Source organism: Juglans microcarpa x Juglans regia, chromosome 8S (assembly GCF_004785595.1).
Source record: "Juglans microcarpa x Juglans regia isolate MS1-56 chromosome 8S, Jm3101_v1.0, whole genome shotgun sequence".
Lineage (NCBI taxonomy): Eukaryota > Viridiplantae > Streptophyta > Magnoliopsida > Fagales > Juglandaceae > Juglans > Juglans microcarpa x Juglans regia.
This window is the reverse complement of record NC_054609.1, coordinates 3,786,264-3,803,198: the sequence shown is the minus strand read 5'-3', so window position 1 is coordinate 3,803,198 and position 16,935 is coordinate 3,786,264. Positions and strand designations below refer to the sequence as shown.

At 31.9% G+C, this 16,935-nt stretch overlaps 1 pseudogene; it reads left to right on the top strand.

Annotated features, from left to right (window-relative positions):
- The first annotated feature begins 14,513 nt into the window (after positions 1–14,513).
- Positions 14,514–16,935, top strand: LOC121245019 (annotated as a pseudogene).

Sequence of the window (16,935 nt, the reverse complement as noted above, 5' to 3'; positions counted from 1 at the left end):
GTCCAATACTTGATCTTTTCTTTCCAAGGTATTAACTCACAACTTTCTTGAATGATCATCTATGAAAGTCATAAAATATATGGAACCGCCAAGTATTCTTGTCTTTATAGGGCCACAAACATCTGAATGCACTAATCAAGTACCTGACTTTCTTGAAGAAAAAGAACTTTTGAATGAAACTTTATTCTGCTTCCCCGCCAAATAGTGAGTACACTTTTTCAAGATGCACTATTCATTCCAGACATAAAATTCTTTTTAGCCAATATAGCCAAGCCTTTCTTCCTCATGTGGGCAAGTCTCTTCTACCACAATTGTATTACAAGCTCATTCTCCATAACATTAATAATGCTATTGAAGAGCCTTGCTTGTAGCATGTACAAGATTGAAACATTCTTTCCTCAAGCTATAACCATAGCACCCGTTGTAAGCTTCCATTGCCATTACAAAAGGTGTTGCAACACCCTTTGTCAACGTCGTGTTTCACACACCCTTGGGCCAAGCTCCACCAACTCAAGTCTTCGAAAATGGGCTCTGCATATGGTAGAAAAGACTATGGCTTTATGAGGGCGGCCTTGGGCCGGATAACCTCCGATGTCAAAATTAGTAAATATTCTAGGAGGGTAGCAAATAAGTAAGAGAGTCTAGAGATCAGAGAGAGTTCATTGGTACCTGGAGCTTGCTATTTATACTATGTCTAGGGAGGGTGCTGGTGTGCTGTCGCAAGCAAGCAAAAATAAACCTATACTCCTAAAAATACCTGTAGTAGTGCAAGTAAGGATCGTTCCCACGGAGGGTATTTAGCCTAGTTTTATGCTATGTGAACAAGGATGGGGGGGTTTGAGTATAACAAAAATAATTTTAAAAAGAACAACTAAGAAACAATTCAAATTAAAGTATCGAAATCAATCAAAAGAACAAACCTTGATCTAAGTCAACATCCACCATCGAAATTTTACAACTGATCATCGATGCAAATACATATTAATTCATACTTTGAATATTCACCGTTGGAATTATTTTCCTATCTCTCCTTAGTCGCAGTTAATTAGAAAACAAGCAATCTGATTAACCCTAACTACTAAACAACCCAAGACAAGCGCTAAAGGTTTAATCTAGTAGCCGCCTTAAGAATTAGAGAGATCGATGAAGCTAAACAACACAAGCATAAGCGGTTGCATTTAATTTCGTCGAGCGTTCTTCATAAGATCTAATCATTTCTGACGCAGCAAATCATCAAATCTTAATTGCTTCACAAATTAGAGGAATCAAACAATTACGGATTTGATATCTAATCTAGCAGTAGATTGCAACGAATAATAAACTACTAGGCCTCTTAGTAATTAAACAAGACAATAATGAAAATAGGCATAGAAAAACATTCGATACTCAAAGCATAACTTGAAAACTAAAAACAAATCAGATCTCACAGTTTTATTGATTTCGAGGTTTCCGTTTCCTTCGACCAATTATGAAAGTTTAGCCACACAAAGCCATCATGAAAACTGGAATAAAAAGTTAGAGAAGAGGGGAGAGAGATGCCCTAGTATGATGATCTTTTTCTTTTACATGTTCATCCCCCCTTTTTAGAATCCTCTCCAAATCTCATAAAATATCCTAAACATTATCCTCAAATAACCATATCCAAATCTGATTTAATTAAGAGAAATATTAAAAATAAAATAGAGTCCTAATATAACAAGGAAATTGGTGTTTTACAGCTGCAATTTTCGTACACCAGATCTCCAAAACATCTGCAATTAAATCGCATATTTGAATTACACGATAAGGCTGAACGTTCTGAAACGTCAGTTGTGCAGGTGCGTAAACTTCAAGCTCGATTTAGGCCTTTATGCAGCCATTATCTTTCAAAACTCAAAACATGAAAGTTATATATCTTTGTCTTGGGGTTCCATATCATCTTGAATCATCTCAATCGGAGCTTGTATGAGAGAGTTATGCACAGATTATGAAGTAGTGCCAAAACTGCCCAGAACCACCCAATTAACTTCGTTTTGCATTAAACGACTCCGTTTGCTTCCTAAATAAAAATATAAGAATAATTAGTATATTTAGGCACCAAATAAGTATAAAAGACTAAACATTAAGGGAGAAAAATATGACACTTTGCATTCTCATTATGTGCAAATAGTCTTTTTCCCTCAAAGTTCATGCTTCTCTTTTGGTGTCTGCTGTCAGACTTTCATTAATGTAGCATGGCTCTGCGTCGGCTTCATAAATGTGGCATGTGACTTAATCAGCAGCGTCACTAATGAGGTGTGGTTCCTTGACCCCTAATCCGATTTATATGAGCCGTAAATGACCTGATGCCAATGAATTGAGGGTCCTTCGTGTTTTCCGTGCGTTCTGTGCATATATTGTTCCCTGTGGCGGCTGTAGTGTGTCAGGTCGATCTATCTTGTCGATTAGACGATGCCCCTCCCTGGTTGACATTCTGTTCCTTACTTTGATAGGGAACCCCTTGGGCCGGGTTTCTAGGTCGAGGACCGGTGGGCCTTTCCTAGGGGGAAAATCCCCTTACACCCTTCATCATCAAGTTTACTTTAGAAATCAAACTCAAACGAATATCAAGAATGTGCTTTACATCTTTAAGAACGAACATCGTGCCATTATTTGTATCCAAGCACACATTTCCAATACCAATGATTTTAGCCAAACCACAATTGCCCATCTTTACAGTGCCAAAGTCATCGGGTATATTATTTGTGAATAAATCCTTTCGTGGTGTAGCATGAATGGAGGCACTACTATTAATCACCTACCTAGTTTTATGAGAAGCAATATTTACAATATCATTATTGTAAAAAACAATGAAGAAGTCTCCAGTAGTAGTGGTGGCAACTTTATCATCATCATTTCCATCGTCGTTCTTCTTGTCATTCCCTTTCACCTTATATTCATATGCCCCTTCATGCCACAATGATAACACTCAACATTAGCAAACTTATTTTACTTGCTATTGCCATTATCTTTGTTCTTCCAACCTCTGCTTTTACTCCTTCACCTCCTTTCTATAAGAGGAACCCTGTGATTTTCTTCTCATCTCTTCATTCAAAACACTACTTTTCACCAAATCCATATTGATTATACCATCTGGGGCTGAGTTAGATATGACATTCTAAATGTCTCCCAAGAGTCCAGCAATGTACCAAGCAAACACAATCCCTATACTTCATTCTCAAACTTGATGCCCAATCCGGCCAGCTGATTAATTATTCCTTGGAATGTGTCCAAGTGATCTGTCAATGGAGTTCCATCTTGGTATCTTAGAGTCATCAAATGCTTGATTAAATACATTTTATTATTTCCTGTCTTCCGAGCATATAACTATTCAATTTATTCTAAATTGTACTTACATGTGTCTCCCCACAAATTTGGTTCAAAACATTATCATATACCCACTGTCTGATATATCCACAAACTTGTTTATGTTGCAAAGTTCATTATTCATTAGATTTATTTTAAAACTTCTCAAAAGCAACACTGGTAAATGAAACTACTCCACAAATAAAAGGTCATCCATTTTTCCTTTCCAAGTATGATAATTAGAACCATTCAAAGTAACCATTCTACTCAAATTAGTTTCGATTATCAAATACAAAATATTCAACGGTTATAATCCCGCACTGATACCACTTTGTTGGGAGAAATCAACTACCAATTTGGAATAACCAAACCAATTACTAAACAACAAAAATAATATTCTCTCATTTTGTGTGAACCTGTTAGAAAGTAATTATATAGAGCAAAATATAAACAAAAACACACACACACACACATAGAGAGAAGCAATTTTTACGTGGAAAACCTCCTTGGTGTTGAAGGAAAAATCACGGGACCGTAGTCCACCCAAATATACACTATCAACAACTAATTAGTATACAATTGTTATCTCTAGATAGAACTAGAGGCAAAGAACAAACAATAATCTCAAGAGTCACTTTCTTGGCAACCAAACAATATGGTTATGAAAGACCTCACCAAAAATGCATTACTGTTCACAACCTTCCACACCAAAAATACTACTCCAAATCTGATCTCCACCGTTTAGATTATAGAGCCTTGAGCTTTGAACGTGTCTACAAAATGTCAACTCAATTAGACCACAGAATCCGATCAAAGCATATGATTGAAACTGGATGTGCTCCTCTGTTTTGGCTTGTGTCTTTTCCTCTCACAATATCACTCCCACGTTTTTCATTTGTTCTCTCTATACTAATAACAACAATACTTAGGTTTTAAACCTAATTAAACTCAGCCTAAACCCTGTTTCTATGTGGACTTAATGATCCCACATAGGCCATCCACCATCTTCTCATAATAGCGCAAAATTGCACGAAATCTCAATCAAAGACTTATAATATTGAAAATAACTAAAGCGACCAACTAGTGATTAGATGTGTAAATAACGTGTTTCACACCACCAACTACTCGGAGAACTTGCACCAAATGATGGGGAGGCAATGGGTGCCCAAATGAGCTCCGATACCTAAGTTAGAGAGATGTTGTCTCAATATAAGTATATAAGTAATCATAAATTATCTGTTACCTTCAGGTATTATTTATAGAGGTGTTAACGACGTAGATAACCATTAAATCCAATAGATCATCTTGAATAATCCCTTAATAAGTAGACGAGATAACTACCATGATCTATCAGCGTTATCATATCACAAGATTCGTGTCATAGGCTCTTGGGCCATGAGTCTCCCAGTCTTGGGCCCGTAGGTTGAATCTATCATCTAATCGTAAGCTTATTATCACGTGCAAGGTGTTGAACCCAAGGTTTCAAATTTCATATAATTATATATGTACATATGGATTTTGATGATAACAAATGAATTCAAGCATAAAGGAGTTCAAGTTCAAGTTGTCTAAACAGCGGAGCCAAGCATATCAAAGAATCAAGCATGAGCAAGAAAAGAAACAAGCTTACAAATAAAATTCTTAGAGTAATTTTGTACATCTTTTGATAAAATTCAAAATTGGATTAAAACTCAAAATTAATTTTTTCTCATAAAGTATCAAATTTCATTTTCTACATGTGCATGACATATTTGAAAATTAGAAATTTGAAATTTGAATTTTTGAAATCATCAATCATCTTTCACATGTGCATAACATGATGAAAAGTTTAAATTTTAAAAATTTGAAAGATGATTGATTGTCATCTTTCTTGTCATGATTGATTTTAAAAACAAACGATACTATTTATTTTTCGGCTCAAAATGAAACTAGTTGCCTTGTAAAACAAACATCTTGTGAGGCAATTTCTTCAAATTGAATAGTATAAATATTGTTGCTTCTAAAAACAATAAACCAAACATTACAATCATGATCATTCAAAATAATGTATTTATCCCTTTTGAGAGTAACTGTAAATCCTTTATCACATAATTGACTTATGCTCAAAAGATTACGTTTAAGATCTTCAACAAGTAGAACATATTCAATTATGAGAGAATACTTAATTACCAATTTTACCTATTTTCATGATCTTCCATTTTGAGTTGTCTCCAAATGTCACGCATCCTTCTTCTTTAGTTGTAAGATCAATGAATTTAGTCTTGTATGTCTTTAACATCCACTATCTAAAAACCATCTGATTTTACTTATGGTGGACTTCATGCATACCTAAAAAATAATTAAAATAATTTTTTTTGGTATCCAAGTTCATTGGGTCCTTCATTTATTAGTATAAGAAGAAACAACATTTTTAGATACCCATATGACCTTAATAGTCATTATATGTTTTCTTCTAATATGACAAGCATGGTAATTATGACCACTTCTATTATAAAAATTGCATATAGTATGTGACATGTAAGAAGAAGTTGAGTGATTGTAATAATATCTTTCTTTAAAAAATTTATTTTTATGAAAAAAAAATTGAATACTAGACTTTGATTTAGAAGGATTATCAAAGAAGTTTTTATAAGGTATGTATTTTTATTTTGACATGTATCCCAAACCTGCCTTGTCAAAAATACATCTTTCACTACCATGTCGTTTTTCAAAATTTTTTTTTTCGTTTGTAAAGTTTTTAACAATCTTTTTTAAATCAGTCACTTTCTTCTTCAACTCATGATTTTCATATTTTGAAACGATCTTTTCTTTCTTAAAACATCAATTGTGTTTGTTAAAGAAGAATTTTTCTTTTTGAAACTAGTATATTCGATACTCAATTTCTCAAATTCCTCATATACTTCTTCCAAGACATTTTGCAATTCCTCATATGAAAGATTTTCAATATTGTCAAGATTTGTTACCTCAATGTCATTTTCAGCCATAAGACAAAGATTTTCAGATTCTCCATTTCTTGCTTCGTTGTCTGAGCTGCTTGAATCATTATCTCACGTAGTTTTCATTGCTTTCTTGCCCATGTTTCAATATTTCTTTAGCAGAGGACAACTGCCTTTATATGTTCAAGTTTATTACATTTGTAACAAGTTAAAGAGTCATTTTTATCTGTATCTTTTTTGAAATTTTTTTTGAAGGATTTGCTTGAAGGAGCTTTATTTCGCTTTAAGAATATTTTAATTCTCTTTGTTATCATCGCAACTTTTTCATGTTTGTCATCACTTTCCTCGAGAAACAACTTTAAGTGCCAAGGTCTTCTTTGGCTTTCATTCTTCTTTTCTTCTTTTCAATGTGTACTCATGGGTGATAAGTGACCCAATGAGTTCATTTACTTCGAGTTTCTTGAGGTCTCTAGTTTCAAGAATCACCGTTACTTTTAATTCTCAGCGTTTTGGCAAAGAGTTGAGAATATTTATTACTATCTCCACATTGTAATAGACTTTATTGAGAGCTATAAAACTGTTTATGATGTTAGTAAAATGAGTGTACATACTAGAAATAGATTCATCATCATTTATTTTAAACATTTCATATTCATGAGTAAGAATATAAATTTTTAATTCATTGACTTGCGAAATTCATTTATAAGTAACTTCCAAGTTATCCCAAATTTTATTTGTTGTCTTGTAAGTCATTATTCTATTGAATTCATTCCCATTGAAAGCATTATATAGGAGATTTATAGCTGTTGAATTCAACGTTAGAATTCTCCCATTTTCACGATCCAACTCTTCTTCTTCATTTTTGACATTTACTCCATCAACAATCTTTGTTGGGATATAAGATTCATTTACAACGCATTTCCAAATTTCTCGACCTTAAGTCTAAAGGAAAATTCTCATTCTAGCTTTCCAGAATGTATAATTGTCTTCACAAAATAGTGGAGTCCTACTGCTAGATTGACCTTGACCAAATGTAGCTGTAATGTTAGCCATAAGATCTTAACTCAAAATAGTCAATCTTATAAAAGAGCTCTTGCTCTGATACCAATTGCTGCCTAGATGATTAACATAAGAGGCGGCGAATTGGTTTGTATTTAAAAAATTCGTAATTATAAACCAAATACACAATAGAAAATAAGAACAAAATACAAAGCAACAATAAATATAAAATGTAAGGGTAAGAAAGAAGCAAACTCAATATTTTAACGAGATTCAGCCCTACTGCGTACGCCCTCGCCTCAAGCTACCCTTTGAGGATTCCTAAATTCACTATTCATCCTCCTTCAAGTGGAGATAGAAACCTATTACACCTTTAAGGAGTACCGCTACAAAAAAATCGTGTAGAACATCTTCTACACACACATATACACACCATTTTACTAATACAAGAGTTAATAGTAGGTAAGTTATCAGAAAATACTCATCAATGCGTGGAATAAGAACAAAACAACGCAAACTATATCTCTCTCAAAATGAATAAGGGTTAAGACTCAATGCTTAGAGAATAGATATTGAAAGTTTTGAATAATGTTGTAAAACTTGCAATTGATGTGTGTATGCTCTTGTTGTTATTGTTATGAATTTGAAGACCTCAAATGAGCCATTTATAGGCATATGAGACTTCATTTTCAAATTTAAAAATATTCACATGTCAAAAAGGAGCACCATTTCACTTTTCAAAATTTTGAAATAAAAGTTTTTCCTTTTTGCAATTGTCAAAGATAATTTGACAACATTATTCACTTTTCAAAATTTTCAAATCAAATCTTTTACTTTTCGCATATGACAAAGATATCATTATTTGTTTTTCAAAATTTTCAAACAAAATCATCTTCCTTTTGTATATGTCAAAAAGAGTATCAAATACTTTTCAAAATTTTCAAACAAAATCACATTCGTTTTGCATATATCAAAAAGAGCATCAATCAGTTTTCAAAATTTTTAAACAAAATCATGCACATGTGAAATATAACAATCAACCATATTTCAAATTTTCAAAATTGAAACTTTTAATCATGTCATGCACATGTGAAAAATGACAATCAATCATTTTTCAAAAATTCAAATTTCAAATTTTTAATTTTCAAATATGTCATGCACATGTTGAAAATGAAATTTGATGTTTTATGAGAAAATATTAATTTTGAGACTTAATCCAATTTCGAATTTTATCAAGAGATGTACAAAATTACTCTAAAAGTTTTATTTGTAAGTTTGTTTATTTTCTTGCTCATGCTTTATTCGTTGATGTGCTTGGCTCCATTGTGTAGACAACTTGAGCTTAAGACTCCTTTATGCTTGAATTCATTTGTTATCATCAAAATCCATATGTAAATATATAATTATATGAAACTTGAAACCTTGGGTTCAACACGTGTCATGGGCTCTTGGGCCATGAGTCTCCCAGTCTTGGATCCGTTGGCTGAATCTGTCCTCTAATCGTGGGCTTATTACCATGGGATATCTCTCAAATTGGATCTCAAAGTACTAGGTGATATGATTGCCATAGGAAAGAAATAAATGGAAATTAGAGTCACAATAAACACAAGAGTTTATAACGTGATTGTGATCAAAATGCTTCCTCCAACACATGTAATGCTTTGATTGAGCATGTCTTTGCCTTATGGCTTCTAATTCTGATAACTTTGAATCATTATCTCAAAGATTTGACTCTAGTTTTTTTTTTTTTTTTTTTTTGAAACAACATCACTTGATCACATTTCATTAAACTTTGGTGCCACCAAATCATGTTCTGATGCTAACGTGCTACAAAATTTCGGAACTCAAGTATAGAGTTTGTTAGGATTAGCCCAACATGCGCTTGACTATATGTGTGGGTCCAAATGTACCAATCACGCCTTTTGAGGCGGGCTGTCTTTTAAGTTAAGAACATTGATTCTTATTTCTTGCAAGGAAACTAGAGATTTTCCACATTCATGATTTATAATAATTAAACAAGGGAAATGATATTGCAGTTTCTATGATGTATAAGTTTCGTAAAGTTCTTTTAAAAAAATTGAATAAATTTAAAATTTATATAAAATAATTATTTTTTTAATAATAACTTTTATTTTTTTCAAAAAAATATATAAAATTTGTATATTTTAAAACTATATCTAGAGTTACTTATTAAACTTTGACAGAACTTTCGAGTTGTTATACAATATCCATGCAGAGAGTTTCCAATATATGATTATTGACACAAGTAGAATACAAATATTAAAATTCAAAGATTCCGTTTTGCATTTACCAATTAATTTAGAATGCTACAACATAAATTAGGCACACGTTGAAATTCCCATATTGAGTTAAAAACAATAAAGTAATTAAATTATTAAAAAACAAAATAAGAGAACAAATTAAATTGATGTTTGTGCTCCTCCTTTCACGTATTTATTTCTTCGGCCGCCTTTGGATTGTAGTTACAACTTGTCCTTAATAATTTAATTCTTGTTTTGTTCCCCATTTTGTCTTTGTTTTTTAAGGACCGACCCAAGAATAAAGAGAGCTATCGAGTTACACGGGCTAGCTAAGGGATCAGGAAATCATAATGTGGCGCCAGTCGATGTGGCTATGGGACCTACTTTCGAAAAACTGCCTTCGATCGCCCCCTGATTTAGAATAATGACATGTACAAATCCGAGGCTTATATTAGAGTTTGTCATTAATATTACGAAAAAAGTTATTTTGCCTTTCTATTTTACCCACTCTATTTGACTGCTGGTCAATTTCTTTTTTTTTTTTTTACCTAATAATTAAAGAAGTGATTTTAAGTGTATTGATTTTTTTTATTTTTTAAAAATATTTAAATATATTAAAAAAATATAAAAAAAAATTTATAGATACGCCTAGCGGTCAATATGGAGCGGCATAATAGTCACACCCTAATATTATTAGCCAATAAAAACCTTTGAAGAGGTTGTTTGATGATTGTTGTTATCTCCCATTTTTAACATGAGACTACCGTCATGTTTGAAAAGTGAGATGAATTGAAAATATATCATCTCATGATTGCAAAAAATTTTACAATTTTTTAAAACATTATTTAAATATCAGATATTTTTTAATTTCAAATTTTTAATTTTTCACATTTAGTCATTATCTAATTATTACAACCGCTCTAAATTTTTAAATAAAACACAAAACACAATATAAATTTTTCAAATTCTAAAAAAAAAATTATATTCAAATAGATTTTTAATTTTATAATATTTTTATTTAATTTTTTCTTTTTCATTTTTCAAAACTCAATATTTTTTCATGTGAGTCTCAAATATACTCACTTTTTTTTTTAAATGACTGCGTGACACTTACGCACTCTATGACTATAAATATCATTTTTCTTTAGTTATTAGTTGTGATTAAATACTAAATATAGATTCATATTTATTAGGAGTAGAGGTGGCAATATGTGATACATCACGCGAACCCAACACGATGTGAAATTAACAAGTTTGAGTTTGATATTAACGGGTTCGGGTCAAAATGAGTTTACCCGTTAAGACACAATTTATAAACGGGTCAACTAATTTATCCTAAAATCAACCCGTTTTAACATGTTTAGATTTTATTTCAAAATCACAATTTTTTATTGTAGAGTCGTAATATTGATATTTGTCATAATGATTATGTTTTTATTGTTGAGATTATAATTCTGGACCTATGCTCATATTTGTTATTGTAGGATTTGTAATATTAATTTTATTATATTTTAAATTTTGAAAAATATTGATCTTTTTTATCAGTCAGTAGTCTTATTTTTTTAAGATATTGTGGCTACAAATAAATTTAGATTTTAACTTTTATGTGAAATTATGTTAATCGGGTCAAATGGATTATGTGTATTAGTTAAACTTATTTACATGAAACGAATTTAAATAAGTCGTGTTATGTTAACTTATTTCTAATAAAATATTATACGGGTCAAAACCGATGACATAACATTACCTGTTACTAAATGGATTGAGTTATGGTTTGAAAGTTTAACGCGTTTAGCTTAATAAGTTAGGTTTGGATTTTTCAATATAGACAAATTTTCATAACTTGACATGAGACGACATGACTCAAAAACACCAATTACCCCTCCTAATTAAGAAATTACATAGAGATAATAAAAGATAAATATTTTGATCTCTTAATTTAATAATTATAAAAATCAAAGCAAATCCTGAATTTGATATTATTATTATCTCTAAGAATTTATACGCTACAGCCAAAACCATACATGTAAGGGCAAATGAATTCACGAGGTTTTTCAAAGCTACCGATTAGATCCACATGTAAGGTCAAATGAATTCACCATCCGTGTTGAATTAAAATTAGTAGAGTGATTGGGATAAAACAATCCAGTGGCGGACCCCCCCCGTTGTCCCCCAATTTTAATATATCTAGAAATGTCTTTTTCCAATTATTTTTATAATCCCGAATTTTTATTTAATTTCTATATATTATCTATTTTTAAGTGTATCTTCTCTAAAATTAAAACTAAATTTAGAAAAAATAAGAAACTTATTAACGTGGATCCCAAAATTTTTTGTTATATAATATTGGGTTTCTTGATATGAAATTCAAAATGAAAATACAATAAAGATATTTAAGATCGATGATTTATATGAAAAATAGTTTATAGTTATATTTTAATGATCTTTCAATCTCTTTTTAATTTATATAAGAGAAATAATATTTACAGTTCTAGAATATGTAAGTCCTACTCACTTCATTTAAAAAAATATGTAAATCTTGGACCTATATATAAAAAATATTTTTTAATGATAGACTCTATTTTTTTATTTTTAAAGAAAATGTGTAAAACTTGTATATTTTAAGATTGTATCTAACATTACTCTTTATATAAATATGTCACACGTTAGAAAAGTTGACCTCCCTCGATGCAATTTCTGGTTCTGCCACCGAAACAATGCCAAGAAATCATCATCCATTTATCAGTTTGCGCACGTAGACAAATTAAAAAGGAGTTTGCACGATATATATAAATTAATCAATTTGACTCTATATTTGCTCCTCCTTTTTGGAGCTCCCACTCAGGTGGAGTTGCAAACGTGAAACACATCTCCCTGATTAATGGGACAGTACGTAATATATATTCACATGATCATGATTCATGGTGCACCGACCGGACTTTAGATCATATGATTAATTAACAATTTTTTGCATGTGTGTGTGGTTTCATATATGGCTGGGAAAAAAATTAAATAAAGGCGTCGTTACATCATGGCCTATATATATTCCAGTAATTAAATTTATTTTTTCATCAATTTTAAGTTGGCGTAGATCAGACATGTAATGATTTAATATTATATTATATAATTTGGTTTTAAAAAAATTAAATTTAAATTTTATAAATCAAATATTATATAAATAACTATTAGTATGCGAGCGGTGCAGTTGGTAAATTATTAAATAATAATTGGGACAGGTTCCTGACTGCACTAGTTGTAATCGGTGGGATACAGTGGAAGCCAGATCATTACGTAGAAGACATCTTAGGACTACTGTTCTGTTTGTAATAGGGTAGGAGGTTAAGGTCATGTTCAAAAATGGAGCATTTTCAGTTCGTTGACGACTGTTTTGTTTGTTGTCGGTAGACGAAGATAAGGCCGGCCAGCATCAAACATGGAAAATTCAAGCGTTGAAAAATCCCACTGCTACTCCTACTTGTTCCAGCTTTGTATTATCTCTCTCTATCTGTCAAGCATCTTCCGTACTAAACCAATTCAACTATTATTAATCTAAGTGGTATCTATTAGTAAAAATAGGGAGAGTACTATAGCTTCTAAGTTTAAGCCGACGAGAATATATAAATTTCGTAATTTAGTTTATATCTTAATATTTGTTAAGATTTGCAATCAAGAATTCTATGTGATATCGATTTTAATCACTGTTTTTCTAATATGTTGTGAGAAACACTAATGACAAACTAGTGAAAGTACATACAAACAAATCAATTACATGATACAAAATCAACTTGGTTCGACAACATACCTACATCTACAGAATTGAGAAAATTTTATTATACTAAGAAATCACAAAATATATTTTGAGATGAAATCTCACTAATCAGAACATTAGGGTGTACTAAACTGCTATTTATAGTGTCACACGGCAGAAACCTTAATTTTCACTTTGCTACGTTATTCTATTGAGCAGAGTGTTGAGCACGCCTCGAGTGAGATATATATTCGATGCTCGCTCGAGCTGCCAGTCGAATGAGACTCGAACAAACTTTATGCTCAAGTTTCACTCGAGCCACTTGTCGCGCGAACGTCGAGTAAATTTTCTGCTTAACGCTTTTTCTGATTGCAAACAGTGCAAAAAATATCGACCCAAGTCTTGTTGAAAATCTGCCAAAAAATTGTAATACACCCTTGTTGGGTTAGGTTATCAAATCGGATCGGCACATCAACAAAATCAGATTCAACAAACCCAACATAAAATACTTCAGTTGATGAAAAAAAATAAATTTGATGGTAATCCGTATGGAGAAATAATTTAGTCATAAAGGGATTTCACAAAAAAAAAAAAACTCACAATCTGACAAAACTTGATGTGATGTATGAAATCATATCAGCTTGTGAATTTATTTTTATAAAATTCCTTAATCACTGTAGCACTTCTTAAGCTTGAGGAGAGAGCAAAAGAAGTGTTTGAATGGATAGTTATCAAAGTTGCACCATACAAGTCTATGCCTTGAGATGAAAATTATACAAGCAATATAGAAAATTAAAAAAGCAATTATTGCACATAGAAAAACAAAACTATTGTCAATCGTTGTGTCTCTTTCGTTTCTTTTTGTTTTTTCATTTCGATTTTAACCGATAAATTAAAATAATTCAAGGCATAAAACTCTGCCATTACAGTGTAATTAGGCAGCTTTCGCACACTGTGGATGATGATGATCATGCACTAATTGAACTGTTAATTAATAAATCTATGATAAGCTCTATATATTTTTGAAAAATTCATACTTTTTTCCTATAATTTATTTCACGCGTTTTCGTTTAACGTTTACTAAAAACCATGTACGTTAAATACACCAAAGGTCAACTTCTGTAGTCCACATGATCATAGATTCATAATTTAATTGATTTATGTAAATTATTGTTCAATTTTTATTATTTTTTAAGAACAAGGTGGTCCTAGCTTCTGCCTATAAAGAGCAAGCCCTTCTGCAGAAGTTCAAACACTGAACTCAAGGTTTCTTGCATTGGCATTTGTGTTTAAATTTTTAAACACATTTATATAGATATCAATATGGCTTCCTTTTCCTCCTCCTTAACTCTCTACTTATCTATTTTCTTGCTTCTGTTGGGAATAGCTTCTGCTCAGCTATCAACCAACTTCTATTCGAGTTCATGTCCTTCGGCTCTCTCTATAATTCAAGGGGCAATAAGCAGTGCAATATCTTCAGAGCGTCGTATGGGGCCTCGTTGCTTCGCCTCCATTTCCATGACTGTTTTGTTAATGCAAGTCATCTGCACTTCCATATATATCTCTTTAGCTTTCTTTGTTTTTTAATCAACCGGGGCACAACCATTTCCAAAAATACACCATCTAATTCAAAACTTGTTGCTTCTTGATTTTAATTAAGCTATATTTGTGTGTCGGCAGGCAATTGCATTCACGCACACGCTTGCTATGAGATTATACGAAGAGAAATGTTACTAGATCTTCATTTAGATTTTACAATCTCATTCATATTTATTAATTTATTGATCCAAAGTTTGTTACGGATAATCTTATAAGAGTGCGTAAATTATGCGCAGTCTTTTTTAAAAGGAAAATATTTTAGATACAAAGAGATTACATAAAAGTAAACTCACAAATTAATTTGATTTGATATGATACGTCAGATTATAAATTAAGTTACTTTTATTGTACAATAGATCTAACGGATTCCATGAAACTATATTAGTTTGTATATTTATTTTGTATAATCCCTTTACGTATGTAATAATTTTCTTTTTAAAAATTGGGTCCACGGTAAAAAAAAAATTAATGGGTTCCGGGTGTTTTTTTTTTTTTTAAGAGAACTGTGCAAGGGCTTGCATACCCTCAAATTATACAAATTATTTTCATTGGCGCACGTTTTAAGTAGTTTCATCATTTATAACCATTCTAATGGCTAGTCACTCAAAATAAGGTAAGTCTGATTAAGAATGATTAAACTTAAAATGAAGATGTGAATTTATTTTTTATTTTTATTTTTTATGAATAAATTCATATTAGACGCACATGAAGATAAGATATTAATCATATCAGGAATCACAAATAATTAGTTATATTTTCATGCTTTTTCAGGGTTGTGATGCATCAGTATTGTTGGATGATACCAGCAATTTCAAAGGAGAGAAGACGGCAGGCCCCAATTCAAATTCATTGAGAGGATATGAGGTGATTGATGCCATTAAAACCCAACTTGAAAAGCAATGCCCTGGAGTTGTATCATGTGCAGATATCTTAGCTGTTGCAGCTCGGGATTCTGTTGTTGCTGTAAGTCATTGAAACTTCTTTAATTTACTCCTACAATATATAATAATGTATACACATTTTTTTAAATGGGAAAAATCTATCGTAGTACGTGTAACGTTGTCATTTAAGGTACGTACAAAAATATTAAGATGTCGGTGATAAACATTTTAACCTCAAACACCATCAACGTGGTCTGTTTTGCTTTCCATTTCCCCCATTTTCCCATCACCCTCTTATTCTAATCTTTCAGTTTAACATTCATGATTTCTTCAGTTGGGTGGCACTAGATGGAATGTGCCATTAGGCAGAAGAGATGCAACCACAGCAAGTTTCGATGCTGCCGAAAGTAATCTTCCTTCCCCATTCTTAGATCTTGCAGCTCTTATATCAGCATTCTCAAACAAGGGTTTTACAGCTCAAGAAATGGTGGTTCTCTCCGGTACGTACCTAAGAACAACATAGTATACCTTCTGCCCAACACCTCTTCTATATATGTTTTGGATCTCCAACGTTGTAATGTCTAATTTTATTGTCTTTGTAGGTGGTCACACCATAGGTCAAGCAAGGTGCCTTACATTTCGGACTCGTCTCTATGACAACACTGAAAATATTGATTCTGCGTTTGCCTCATCGTTAAAGCAAAACTGTCCAAGCTCAGGAGGAGATGATAACTTATCTCCTCTTGATGAAAGTGCTGGCACTTTTGACAACACCTATTTCAAGAATTTAGTGGGCAAAAAGGGTGTCTTGCACTCGGACCAACAGCTCTTTGGTAATGGCTCTACAGATTCTATTGTCAACAACTACAGCCTTAATTCGGGGAAGTTCTTCACTGATTTTGGGAAAGCCATGACAAAAATGGGAAACCTCAGCCCACTTACGGGATCGAATGGAGAGATTAGAACCAATTGCAGGAAGATTAATGGATCCTAGGCAGCCTATTTGTACACATCTTTTAAATTTTATATATATATATATATATATATAATACACCTTGTACTTCCGATCTAAGAGAAAATAGGGAGGAAGGGTGTGGAAACTTCAAATCACTGCATTTAAATGGATTCTAGCCATAAAATGCATGGATTTTAATTAATAAAATCTTGGCTAGTAACCCTTTATCCTA